Below are 13,065 nucleotides of genomic sequence, written 5' to 3' on the forward strand. Positions count from 1 at the left end.
AAACCAGCATTTTATAACTTTGTTGTAAAATTCTAAAATTCTTTTCCTTCTTTCTCTCTCTCTCTCTCTCTCTCTCTCTCTCTCTCTCTCTCTCTCTCTCTCTCTTTCTTTCTTTTTTCTTGAGACAGGGTCTTACTATATAGTCCAGATTGGCTTAAACTCTTGATCCTCCTGCCTCAGTCTCCCCATGGCTGGGATTACAGGAGTAATCCCATCAGGATTACAAAATTCTTGCTCGTGTAAATTGTAGTTAATGCTTCCTACGAATGTACATGAAGCATCTGCTAGGACTGACACTTGATTTTTTTCACCAACAAAGTGTGAGTAGATAAATATTTTAGAGCAGACATGAATTTACAAAAAGAAAATACTGTTTTCAGTGTGGGGTATAGCTCAAGTCTTAAAAGTACCTACCTTGCAAGCATGAGGCCCTGATTTCAAACCCTGGTACCACCAGAAAAAAACAAAAACCAAAAACCCTGCAGTCAAAATTAGTACCTACAACACCTTTTTGAAAGCATGATATTCTTACTTTGGCTGTGAGCAACCGAAACCATTTCCTGTTGGACTGTGCGTGGTTGTTGAGCCCTGTACAGCTTCTCCATCCTTGGCGCTGAACTGAACACTGTGGTTCTCAGTTCCCATTCCCCAAAGATTTGGTGCTGTGCTTGTTTCCTCATCACAGAAACCTCTAAAAACCCAGTTCTACAAAAATATAGTACCATGAAAAAGATGAAACTGGGAAGCAGGCTTGGCGGCACACGTCTTCATTTCCCGGCACTTGGAAGGCTAAGGCAGGAGGATGCAGTTGAGACCAGTTTGGACAACACAGTGAGACCTGATCTCAAACAAGAAAAATGAAAGAAGACAGAAAAAAAAAAAAAAAGCAGAAGAAAGAAAAGAAAAAGAAAATGGTTGAAACTGAGCCTCCACGAGCCAGCAGTCACAGAGTATAGTATGTGAGTACTGAGTGCTGGGTTTCCTTCAGAAATTTAAAATAACCCCGAGGTGGTCAGTACTACGATGGTGCTTTCACACTTTTGGGGATCACAGGATCTCCTAACGTGGACCCTGCCTGCCTGGGTCCAGCAACAGAATGGCTGCAGTCAGAGGGGGCTCATGCTGGTGGAGCAGAGCTTGGGGGATGGGAAGAATATTCTGGAGGAAGCTGTACCCTGAGCCCAGTCCCACCTGGAGGGACACACATGTCTGTGTGCCTGTGAGTGACACCCTGGCCCAGCAAGCCTAAGCCCTTAGCTGTCTCAACACTTAGCATTCAAACCCTAGGCCTCTCGGAAGGGGGGCCAGGCCCCCATACTCCATGTCCGCGAAAGAGGTCTATCCCAAGGATAGAATCTGGAACCTGTCACATCTAAAGCAAGAAGAATCTCCAAAGGCCAAGAAGTCCCTTTTGTTAAGAGCCCTGGTGACCTATCTCCCACCCTCTATTTGCTTGATGCAGTCTAGATTTCTCTTCTTGGCAGAGACACTAGTGTGGAGGATGCACCCATGTTTCTGGAGTCTGGAAGGCCAATGTTGGCGCTTTCCTGTGCCCTAGAACAAGAGACTGGTAGCCCAGGGAGACACTCAGCTCTCCTCCTGGGCCAAAATATGGGATGGGAACATTTGTTTAAAGAGAAGCAAGCCAGCCACCCAGTCCTGAAGGACGACAGACTTTAGTCAGGGGTGTCTTAAAGGTTAGGATAGGTTGGTTGTCTTAAGAAAAGGAGACACTGGGCTCGTCCGGGATTTGAACCCGGGACCTCTCGCACCCAAAGCGAGAATCATACCCCTAGACCAACGAGCCAACCTGACTCTGCTGCTTGTCCCCTGAACTCTCGCTCCACCGGGACAGCGTCTCAGACAGACGTCTGCCTTCCGGGGAGAGGCTCAGGTTCCAGGGAAGGGCAGAGGAGGGTGAGGCCCTGCACTGCGCGTCACTTTCGGAGGCACCTCGGCCACCAACCTCCAGCCCAGCGACAGCGTGGTGACTTGGGCTTCAGCGGAGCTGGGCGCGGCTGGGACGGCGCGTTGGGTTCCCGGAGGGACAACCGAGCAGCCCCAGCCGTGCGCCTCAGGTTAGGGGGTTGTCGCCTGCCCCAGGAAGAGGCCAGAACTGGGGTGGACCCAGGGCCCCTGCTCTGCGCCAGGCCCGCCTCCCCTGGTTCGAGAGCCGGTGCCGGCTCTGGCTCCCCGCGGTGCAGGGTCTTCCGTGCACCCCAGCGCTGCCCCGCCGTCCCCCCTAGGCCCGCGGAGGTTCCGCGCCGCACCCCCGAGGGACCACGGCTCCTTGTCCAGGCCGCAGCGGGCCCCGGCCTCCCGCTCCACTCTGCGCTGGTCGCCTTAAAGCGGGGCGGGGACAGATGTGAGGAGCAGACACCTAGAGTTTGAAAGTGCCAGCTCTTGCGGGATTTGCACCCAGGACCTCTGGCAGCCTAGGGGAGACTCATCCCCTATCATCCACTGTAGGGAGGCACGCCTTGTCCCATCTATCTCCAGTGACCTGGACCCGGTGATCCTGACCTCACTGGCTAAAAGCGGCTTTTGAGTGTCGCCACTCCGGGGAGGGAGGAAGGGCGGGAACCGTCCAGTAAGGGAGAGGGTGCGTTTACCGCTGCTTCCCCTGCGGGCCTGTCCGGACCGAGCCTGGGCTTTCCCGAACCTTGGTGCACCCTACACCGGCCTCACAGTGGAATCGCGTCTGGTTCGGTCTGTCTGTCCACACACACATCCGGCCCTGGTTGGCCTGCGCAGGTACTTGGACATGACAGCAGGCCCCGCCCCCTCGCTGCTTTCAAGGCACTGGTAGCAGAGGAGCAGGGGAGGGCTTGGGAGGTGACAGTGGCACCAGGCACGCCCGGCTAGCTCAGTCGGTAGAGCATGAGACTCTTAATCTCAGGGTCGTGGGTTCGAGCCCCACGTTGGGCGCAGCTTTTGCGCTGGCTCAGGGATTTTCTTTCCAGACAGTGCAGCTTCCTTCTGAAGCTCATATTTCTGGGCTAAAATAATGGAAAACAGGATTTATCTCCAGGGCTCGTCCGGGATTTGAACCCGGGACCTCTCGCACCCGAAGCGAGAATCATACCCCTAGACCAACGAGCCTTCCTCCCAGTCTTCTCAAACAAGTGTGGAACTGGGTTTATTCCCAAACTACGCCCTTCATGCTGTCACCTCGGCGGGACAAGGCCTCGCCAGTTCTAGGAAGAGGGCTCCATACCTTGGAGGAGGGCCTATCTCAGTCCTTGGCCTGGGGCTACAGTGGCAGAGACTGTGGTTTAATGACTGGGGACCCAAACGAACCTGGGCAGCCAGCTCGTGCCTAGGCCTGTTTGGAGCTGGGGCAGCTCAGCCAGTTGCTATAGTTCTGGGATTCCCGGTCCCCTAGGTCGCAGCCCTAGAATTTCCACCCTGTCTAGCCTCACTCAGCTCCCTGCCACCATGCCCTCTCAGGCACTAGGGACACTGAGGTTCCCAGAATGCAGCTGGCTTACCCAAGGCCTCACATTAAAGAGCAGGTAGAACCAGAGACGTCACTTGATCGCCCATTCAGCTCAGTGGGGGCACAGCTGAGCCTTTTTTTTTTTTTCCTCAGCCTCCCACCGTGCCTCTCACTATGCCTGCTTCAGCTATGGACTCCTCAGATCAGGGTCGGGGTTCGGAGTGTCTTTTATTTTAGCTGGCCCACAAGGATGGCGCCCACTGTGGATTTCAGCCCTAAGGGATCGAGGGCTGTTCCCTGCTCCAGTCAAAGAAGTGTCCTCTGGGGCGTGATCTGCCCCCACCTAGACTCACGGAGGAGACCCACCATGGAGGAGAAGGGAATAGCAGCTCAGCTCCTCAGGCCCAGGAGAAGGCGAGCACCAGTGCACACCCCGGGGCCTCCTCACCCCTTGGTAACAAGGCCTTATGGAAGAATCCCACAAGTTTTCCTCCCTCAAGGGACCAAATCAGGGCTGTAGCCCATTACACGGGAAGGAATCCCAAGAACCTGGGTTTCTCCAGCATTTGGCTCTTGCACCTCAAGCAAGAATCGATCATAAACTGGACCATCCGCCACCACAAGACCTTGTTTCTCCGCTGACCTCTGTTTGCCCTTATTCCAGGGCCCATCCTGGCTCAGCGACATTGTCCACAGTCCAGTCCTCGCTGCACTGTGCTTCAAGAGAATTTGACTGCAGTCGATCAAGCAGAGGGGATCGCGTCCCAGTGTTTGTTCTGACCTTCCCACCTCTCCCACTCAGGGAGGCGAGTTCAAGGTCCCCCAGATGTGCCCAGTGCAGAGGGAGCAGGGCTTTCTGAGCCCAGGTTCTGGAGGTGCCCATCCCCCTCCACACTGGCGCCCTGTGTACATCATGGAATCTTTGTCTGCAGGGACAGCTTGCTGTTCCTTGTCCTTTGTGCAGCGTTTCCAGGCCAGTGATGGTGGCCGAGCGGAGGGAGAGGGGTGTTAACAGTGACAGTAAACCTGTAACGCTTACGGTACTGTTAGGGCACTTTTGCAAATCAGTACTGTGACTAAATATTATTCAGCCACGATTAGGAGCGAAGTGCTGATGCACACTCCACAGGATCGAACCTGGAAAGCTTTATGTCAAGTAAGAGGAGCGGGACACGAAGGATCACATATGTCTGACTCCTTTCATACGAAATGGCCAGAATATTTCATCCATGGGCACAAAAAGGAGATCAATAGTTGCCAGAGGAAGGGGGAGAAGCGAGCAGGCTAGCGAGACTGCTAGTGAACACTAGATTCTTTTTGGGAGGATGAGAATGTTCTGGAATTAACAATTATTGCTGCAGAACCTTGTGAATGCACTAAAAACCATTCAATTATACATTTTAATGGAGAGTTTGTGCAGGAGCAGTATTGTCCCAGTTGCTGGGGAGGCTGAGGCACAAGTATGAGGCCATTCTGGGCCACATAGTGATCTCTGTCTCGGATAGATGGACAGACAGACAGACAGGTAGAAAGATAGAACAGAATTAAAAAAAAAACCCAGCGAGATAAAACAAAGAGTTGAGTTTTCTGGTGTGTGTAATTATATTCAATTATAAAAATACTAGGTCAAAACATATGCCAAACATTGAACTGTTCCGAAGGAGTTTCCGTGGTGTGAACAAAGAAGACACGGAGTGACACAGACCCCGGGAACGGATGGTGCAGAAAACAGGGAAGAACTTTGTTCATAAGATGAGTGGCTTTCACGTTTATTGGCTTTTCTTTTCCCCTCTCCTTGTGGGTGAATTATGACTGTGGCTCTCCCGCCAGCCCTTCCAGAGCACTTCCAGCTGTGTGACCGTGGACCGAACACGTAACTTCCAGCGCCTCAGTTGTGTCACCTGTAGCACTTGGACACAGTGTGGGTTAGCTCAGGGAAGCCAACAGAGTTCCGTGCACACTGGCAACTAGGAGGAATGACGACTTGAGTCCTGTTCTTGGCTTCCTCCTACACTTTTATTTTACTCCCAGTGGATGGAAAGGGGAAACATGGGAGCCAAGGACCCAGGAGAGTGGACCGGGTTCCCTTGGCCTCCTTTATTTTCCATGGAAGTCACTGAAGGTGGTGGTCTTGGCAGCCTGATGAAGACATGTGTCCCCAGCTAGAGGAGACCATGCTTGTGGGCTGGGCTGCCTTTATCCCCAACTGTGCCAGCTTCTAGACACCCCAGACCACCATTCACTGCTACTCGGCAAACCTTGGCTTGCAGACTCAATGTTTCCAGCCTCTGGGCTTGAAACTCTTCCTTGGACAACCTCCCTTGTGTGACCTCCGTTCAAGGTTTTGTTGATTGCCACCCAATTCACTTATGGGCAGGGGAGGACGATCCATTCCTGCAAGACAGGCTGGGGCAAAAGTGTTTCGTCTAGAGTCATATGCCCAGGTAAGAAAGATGAACGTGTGATGGTGCACACCTGTAATTCCAGCTACTGGGAGGCTGAGGCAGGAATGCCTAGTTCTCTGCCAAGGTGAACTACACAGCAATTCTTCCCTTTACCATCACCCACCCCCACCCACGTGCACACCAAAAAAAAACCAAAAAACAAAAAACAAAAAAACCGGAAGAAAACAGATCAGTGACCCATAACTATCAAATTCCTCTGTAGGTCTTCATTTCTATTTCTTTTTTTTATACTATAAAAGAATTAGGGGTGGTGTAGGATTTGGTCAAGGGCTTTGCACCTGCGAATCCAGGCACCCTACCACTTGAGTCACACCTCCAGTGCATTTCGCTCTGGTTCTCTTGGAGGTGGCCTGGGCTGGCCTCAAACCGCAATCCTCCCGGCTTCAACCTCCCAACCAGTTAGGAGTGTAGGTGTGAGCTACCAGCACCCGGCTAAAAGCCATATATTTTTAAAGGACTTTAAAAACTGGAGCCAGTTCTAAGACTTGGCTGTGGTTTCTGTTGAAATTGGTTGGATTTCACTTACCAATCTGAAAAACGTAAAATCTGCGCGTTCTGGGCTGGGGAGCCCTCCATCTTCGTGGTATGTGCACCCATCTGTTTTGTACACTAGCCAGACGCTTGGCGACGGAATAATCGCGGCTCATGACCTCACTCAGAGGGAGGTGGCCCTCACCCTGACATCCGGTGGCCGCCGCAAGCCCGCGCCTCGGTGTCGTCCGAATCACTGAGCGCCGAGCTATCGGGGTGCTGGGTGCAAGCGAGTCCGAGACACGAGTGCTTGCCCACGCGTCGTCGTCAAGAATTAAATAAATAAATGAATATAGGCGGGAGCAGCGCGGCGGCTCGTTGGTCTAGGGGTATGATTCTCGCTTTGGGTGCGAGAGGTCCCGGGTTCAAATCCCGGACGAGCCCTCCTTTTGCTTTGCAATCGCCATTTCCATTTTCAGCAAGGGAGGGAGATTGAGAAGCCAAGGTCTTTCCGAGAGCCGCAAACAAAACAAAACAACAACGACGACAAAGCGTGATGACAGCAGGGCGCGGACTCGCGCGGCCGGCTCCTCCGTGGGGCGTCTCTGTCCCCGCTGCCCACGCCCAGGCCCGGCCGGGACTTCCCGCCGGAAGACGGAGGGCGTCTCAAGGCTCGGACATGGCGGGTGCCCACATCGGCCGGATCCCGGGAGTCAGGTCACGTTGGACCCGGGGAGGACAGAGCGACAGCGCAGTGTCCCCGAACCGAGCCCACGACCCTGCGGCGTCCCTGCTGCCCGATGGCGGCGTCCTGCATCTGTCCCGCGCCCAGGGGCCGAGGACGCCCGATGCCCCCCGAGGGGAGGACGACGGACGGCGCGGGAGACGCGGCGCGGGGCGAGGCCCGCGGGCACCCGACAGGGCCACACCGCGGCGGTGACCTGGCCAAGGCGCGCGTCCCTGTGGGCGCAGCTCAAGGACCTCACGCAGCCTCCGCCTGCTTCTTGGGACGTCCCCGAGTGACCGCGACCTGACCTAAGCTCCAGCCGAGGCCCGCGGACGCGCGGGTCCCCAGCCCTGCGTGCAGTGCGGTCAGCGGGCCACAACCCAGGGGACCCCGCCTTGAGGGACGCGGACAGCAGCCGGGCGCTGGGCTCCTCTCCGCGGCCACCGTCTTTGAACTCAACCTTGCAGGCGGCTTGACAACCACTGCTCCCCGCCGCCCCCGACCCCGCCATCCGATGCGACGCCAGCCATAATGACCACTAGGTGCATCCTCGCGTGGCTCGTTGGTCTAGGGGTATGATTCTCGCTTAGGGTGCGAGAGGTCCCGGGTTCAAATCCCGGACGAGCCCGTGTCATTTTATTGCTCCAAGCATCAGAGTCTGCCTTGTCTTCGCTGATGCGATTGGACATTTGTACCTGGCCTTGGCCCCCTCAGTCCCAGACATCAAAGGGCGACCTCTAGGACGGGAAGTTTTCCTACCAGGGAAGTGCTCAATAACACACGTTTCTTCCTCAGCTGGAGCCTGGGAGTCCCAGATGAAGGCTCCGGCCAATTTCTCTCCTGATAAGGGCCTGCTTCACGTTTGCACTCAGCTGTCTTCCCCTCCGGGCTCGCCGTGGCCTTTCTTTGAGTGCCTGTGTTCCTGTCCCCACTCCAATGGCTACTATACCAGGTAATTTTTACAAAAGACGACAAGGTGACTTGGCCGCCCACCGCGGCCTGTTAAAGTTTCTCTGTAGTCCTGTGCCTTCCGCTGCTTCTGTCACTGTGACTTCTAGGCTCCTTCCTGCACAATATTGAGCCAAGCTTCACAGGCAGGGGTCTTTAAAATCAGCCTGGGGCCCCCACTCACAGCTTTTGGACAGGGAGACCCAAGCCTGGGCAGTGGAGGGTGGTACTGGTGTTTGTAGTTGGCCATCAGAGGCCTTCCTCTTCCCCTGCCCCCACCCACAACCTGCTCCCTCCTCACTGCATGGTCTCCCTGTGCTGCCCAAGTTCCGGAGGAATGCAACCCAACTCTGGTTGCAAGTCCCAGCATCTGCCAGGACTGGAGTCTCTTCTGCTCTGCTTTATAGACGTGTTATTGGCAGGGCTTTGCTTTTGTTTGGGATGGGGACCTTGAGAGTGTGCCTTGAACCAAGGTTTGTGAATAATCGAATTTTGTGCAGCGTATGTAAGGACAAATGTGGAGAACAAACAAACAAACAAACCTGACGACTTTCATGAAAATGACCCATGCCTGGTTATGTCCCCCCACCCTGGCAGAAGCAAGCCCCCAATTTTCAGTGGAAAAATACACTTCTATGCTAGAACTCACACAGATCCCCACACAAAGAAATGTTCACCTTAGAAACAGCAAGGAAGCAAGGCACTGTGAGTAACAGCGCATAAACAACAGGCAACAGAGACAGAATTGCAAAGGTTTCTGATGCTAAGGTTATCCAACAAAGATCACTACGCTTACTAATGTCACCCAAATCAGCTCTACCTCAGTCCTCTTGTCTGGCAAGAGAAGAATGCAGGCAAGACAGGAAAATGTAGCAAAAGTGACAGTAAGGTTTATCAGGAGAGGAGAACACACTCAGTGGACGGAAAGTGGGCGATCTTTAGAGAACAATGGCAGTATCAGCCTTTGGATCCAGAATATTTATATATTTATTGAGGAATTCTCAGCCCCAGGGCAGTCTGCTCTCAGCATGCAGCCTGTGGGCCTGGGTCTGTGTCTTGCTAATTTAAGGGATTACCTGTGTGAAATTGCCAGCTCCAAGTCCATCTGATGCCCAGGGTGCCTTTTACTCCTGAGTAAAGCAAGGACTAAGCTTCAGGGGAGTGGCAGACTTAAAAGCAGCCTGCGATGCTTGCCGGGCTCCTTAGCAGCGTCTTCTCTCAGAGGCCTTAAGAGTCCTCCCCTTTAGGTCCCCTTGCACACACTGTCACTCACGGATAGCTGCTACCTAACAGTCTAAAGAAATGAAAGAGAATAATGACACAGCTTGGAGAAGAGAAAGCTTTGGCCTGCTCCTCAATCTTCTAGCTTGAAAAAAGAAGCAAATACTTTCAGATATAAGAGCACATGATAACTGAGACTTGACAATTAGATGGACCGGGCGTGTAGCACAGTGGCGGAGTGGCAGAGTCTCCAATGCCTAGCATACTGGGGGCCCTGGGTTGATCACCAGCCCTGGGAGGAAAAGCAAAAAAATAGGAAAGAGAATTGTGCTTCCTATGCTGGTTCTCCTCTGCCTCCCTCGTCCACCGTTATGGCAGAAGGACTCTTGCCTAATACACCGCTGAAGCGAGACTGGCAACCTTAATTCCACCTGCAATTGAATTCCCTTTTGCCACGTAACCTAACAGAGTCACAGGGTCTGGGCATCAGGATTGTAGGAATGGGGGTGCTCTGCTTGTCACACACACTCCAGCCCCTTCCCACCTCAAATTCCCGGCTGTGCTTTCCTTCTTTAAAGCAGGGCCTCAGTGCTCAGTGCGGAGCGGCATCTGTGAGCGCCTGTGAGCTAGCAGTGCAGCTCCTAGGACGGCTTCATTATGGCCATATCCAGAACAACTGCTTCTCCTGTCCCTGATCTTGGGTGGGCTTTGAAAAGAGGTTATGCTTCTCTCTTTGGGTGACCAAAGCCTGGGCGCTCTTTTCCACCTTCTGAAACGTAGGCTTGTCAGCGGAAGGCACAGAACACGGGTTTATGCTGGTGCAGTCCCAACAGAGGCTCTGGCAGGTCACCGGGTGCACGCTGTCTAGATCCAGGATGGAGGGAAGGAGAGGGGGGCAGGCCGGCCAGCCCACATCGCTCTCTCTAACGCGCCCTCAGTGACTTCGTCCCCAGGGAGGCCTCTGCCTGGGTCTGGAGCGACTGCAGCTGTGCCTCACCGGCCCTGGGATTTCACCCCCTCCGCTCCCCTGCTCGCCCCTTCCTTCGCTGCGGGAGGGCGCAGGCCGCAGGGCGGTGAGGAGAGCAGCCGTCGAGGCGTCGGGGGCAGAGCGCAGCCACGGTGGCGCTGCCTGTGGGCCCGGGGAGTTTGGCCCTAGTCCCCAAAGCGTAATTAGCACGCCGGCCAGGTCCCGGCACCTTCCGGCTCATTTCTAATCCGCACACCTGGGCCCCCTCCTTGTCGCGGCGCCCGGCTAGCTCAGTCGGTAGAGCATGAGACTCTTAATCTCAGGGTCGTGGGTTCGAGCCCCACGTTGGGCGCGTTGCCGTTTTGCTTTGGAGTCCTGACATACTAAGCCGGACTTCAGGCAGCACTCACTGCCTGACGCGTCGCCGCGGACGGCGGCCTTTCAACTCGCCTGGGAGCCAGAGGTGCCCCACGCCCTCGCTCGCGCTGCGCCGGCCTCTTGGCACGTCCCGGGCTCGCTCGGACTTCGGCCCCGCGCGCGCGGGCGGCGGGCAGAGCTCGTGACGTCGGCCTCGCCACGCGCGCAGCCTCAGGTCCGCGCCCACGAGCAGCGCGGGGCCCGCGGGGCCGCGCATCGCCTCCCTCCTCGCTTTTTGCGCGCCCAGCGGCCCGGGCGCTGGGAGGCCTTCGCTGCTCGCCCTCCGGGCGGCGCTGAAATCCGATCTCCACCGCCCGGCCCACGGCTCCCGCCCCACCGACGCCGCGGCGCCCATACTCAGCAGCGGACGCCGGAGCTCGCGTGGCTCGTTGGTCTAGGGGTATGATTCTCGCTTAGGGTGCGAGAGGTCCCGGGTTCAAATCCCGGACGAGCCCTTTTCTTTTCACAGAAAAGCATTTCTCCCTCTTTACACTTTTGGGCAATTCATTCATCGAAGGGACAACTTCCGAACCACAGAAGGGAACGAGGACAAAACGAAACACTGTCAAAGGGAACTAATGGCTCTTGATTTTTTAAATTTTAATTGTTGTCTTGGGGTCTGGGTGGCTACAGGCATGCCCGGGCAGGGCGGATTCCAGTTCAAAGTCAAAACCAGGGGCGTTGGTTGACTTTAGGCCTTTTGCGAGGTTTATGAGGTCCAGTCCCGCGTGCTGCTTTTTTGTAATGGGCGAGGCGTCTCCCTCTCCCGAGCAGGCAAGCACTTGACTTCTTGGGGTAACCGCTTTTGTCCTACTCTTTAAAAATCCCTTTTAGGATTGGACTATGAGCACATGATAAAAGCGAGAGCACGCAAGGAAGGGACGAGGATAGGTAAGACACCTAAAAAACTAGCTAGCATTTGTTGCCCTTAACGCAGAGAAACTAAAGCAGATACCTTAAAGCAACTGAGGCCAATAGGAAAAGGGGACCAGGAACTAGAGAAAAGGTGAGATCAAAAAGAATTAACCTAGAAGGAAACACCCACGCACAGGAAATCAATGTGAGTCAACTCCCTGTATAGCTATCCTTATCTCAAGCAGCAAAAACCCTTGTTCCTTCCTATTATTGCTTATACTCTCTCTACAACAAAATTAGAAATAAGGGCAAAATAGTTTCTGCTGGGTATTGAGGGGGGGGAGAGGGAGGGGAAGGAGCGGGTGGTAAGGGAGGGGGTGGGGGCAGTGGGGAGAAATGAACCAATCCTTGTATGCACATATGAATAATAAAAGAAAAATGGAAAAAAAATAAATAAAAAATAAAAATAAAAAAACCCTTTTATTTGTTGGTTTAAAACACTGTTAACATAGAGGAATGGTTCTAGACACTGGGTTTAACAGATGCGCTTACAAGACAGGCGCTCCATCGCTTGAGTGCTCCTCCCGTCCTTTTTATACGATCCCCCAAACCACCAGCAACAAAATAAAAAAATTGACAAATGGGATAGCCTCAAGTTAAGGAAGCAGTCAACAGTGGACAGACAACCTACAGCGTGGGAGAAAATATCTGCAAAATATCAGGAGGAACCAGTTCCCAGCCTGCACAAGAGGCTCTACTCAACTGAACACAAACATAAACCAAAACTACCCAAATCGTTCAACTTAAAAGTGGGTGAATGACTTGAATGGATGTTTCTGGAAAAGGATATAGAATATCCAACAAATACATGAAATTTGCTCAACATCACTAAGCATTAGGGAAATGCAAATTAAAACCACAATGAAATATCTCACCCTAGTTAGAATGGCTGTTATCAAGAAGGCAGAAAACATTAAATGCTGGCGAGGATGAAGAAAAGGGGGACCTCTCAGACACTGTTGGTAGAGAGCACCTCAAAAAACTGGAACTAGAACTGTCATATGAGCCAGCAATCCCACTCCTGAATATATATCCAGAAGACTTGAAGCCGGTATACTGAAAACACATCTCACTCCCATGTTTACTGCAGCAGTATTCACAAGAGCTAAGACACAGAATCAACCTGGGTACCTTTGATGGATGACTGGATCAAGAAAATGTGCCATAGAGACAAGAGGGAATACTATTCAGCTATAAAAAGAATGAAATCTTGTCATTTGCAGCAACAAGGAACAGAACTGGGGGACACTCTGTTACGTGAAATAAGTCAGCATAAAACAACAAATCCCACATCATCTCATTTAACACGTGGAAGCTAAAAGAGCTGATCTCAAACAACCAGAGACAGATGGTAGTTATCAGAGCCTGGGAACCGGGCGTAGGAGGAGATGGAGAGAGGATGGTTCGTGGACATGGGTGCAGTTTAATAGGAATAATTTCTAATGTTCTGTAGCATGGCAGAGCTATGACAACAATTAATTGGATATTTCAGAAT

The 13,065-nt window shown here is 53.2% G+C and overlaps 7 non-coding genes across 7 annotated transcripts; 5 read left to right on the forward strand and 2 right to left on the reverse strand.

Moving 5' to 3' along the window:
- Positions 1-1,735: 1,735 nt before the first annotated feature.
- Trnap-ugg (transfer RNA proline (anticodon UGG)) lies at positions 1,736-1,807 on the reverse strand. The gene has a single exon. It is a non-coding gene; the product is annotated as a tRNA-Pro (tRNA).
- Positions 1,808-2,855: 1,048 nt separating this feature from the next.
- Positions 2,856-2,928, forward strand: Trnak-cuu (transfer RNA lysine (anticodon CUU)). Its single transcript has one exon. It is a non-coding gene; the product is annotated as a tRNA-Lys (tRNA).
- Positions 2,929-3,030: 102 nt separating this feature from the next.
- Positions 3,031-3,102, reverse strand: Trnap-cgg (transfer RNA proline (anticodon CGG)). The gene has a single exon. It is a non-coding gene; the product is annotated as a tRNA-Pro (tRNA).
- Positions 3,103-6,747: 3,645 nt separating this feature from the next.
- Positions 6,748-6,819, forward strand: Trnap-ugg (transfer RNA proline (anticodon UGG)). The gene has a single exon. It is a non-coding gene; the product is annotated as a tRNA-Pro (tRNA).
- Positions 6,820-7,658: 839 nt separating this feature from the next.
- On the forward strand, positions 7,659-7,730 carry Trnap-agg (transfer RNA proline (anticodon AGG)). The gene has a single exon. It is a non-coding gene; the product is annotated as a tRNA-Pro (tRNA).
- A 2,787-nt stretch (positions 7,731-10,517) lies between these two features.
- Positions 10,518-10,590, forward strand: Trnak-cuu (transfer RNA lysine (anticodon CUU)). Its single transcript has one exon. It is a non-coding gene; the product is annotated as a tRNA-Lys (tRNA).
- Positions 10,591-11,038: 448 nt separating this feature from the next.
- On the forward strand, positions 11,039-11,110 carry Trnap-agg (transfer RNA proline (anticodon AGG)). Its single transcript has one exon. It is a non-coding gene; the product is annotated as a tRNA-Pro (tRNA).
- The last annotated feature ends 1,955 nt before the right edge of the window (positions 11,111-13,065 follow it).

Source organism: Castor canadensis, chromosome 17 (assembly GCF_047511655.1).
Source record: "Castor canadensis chromosome 17, mCasCan1.hap1v2, whole genome shotgun sequence".
NCBI lineage: Eukaryota > Metazoa > Chordata > Mammalia > Rodentia > Castoridae > Castor > Castor canadensis.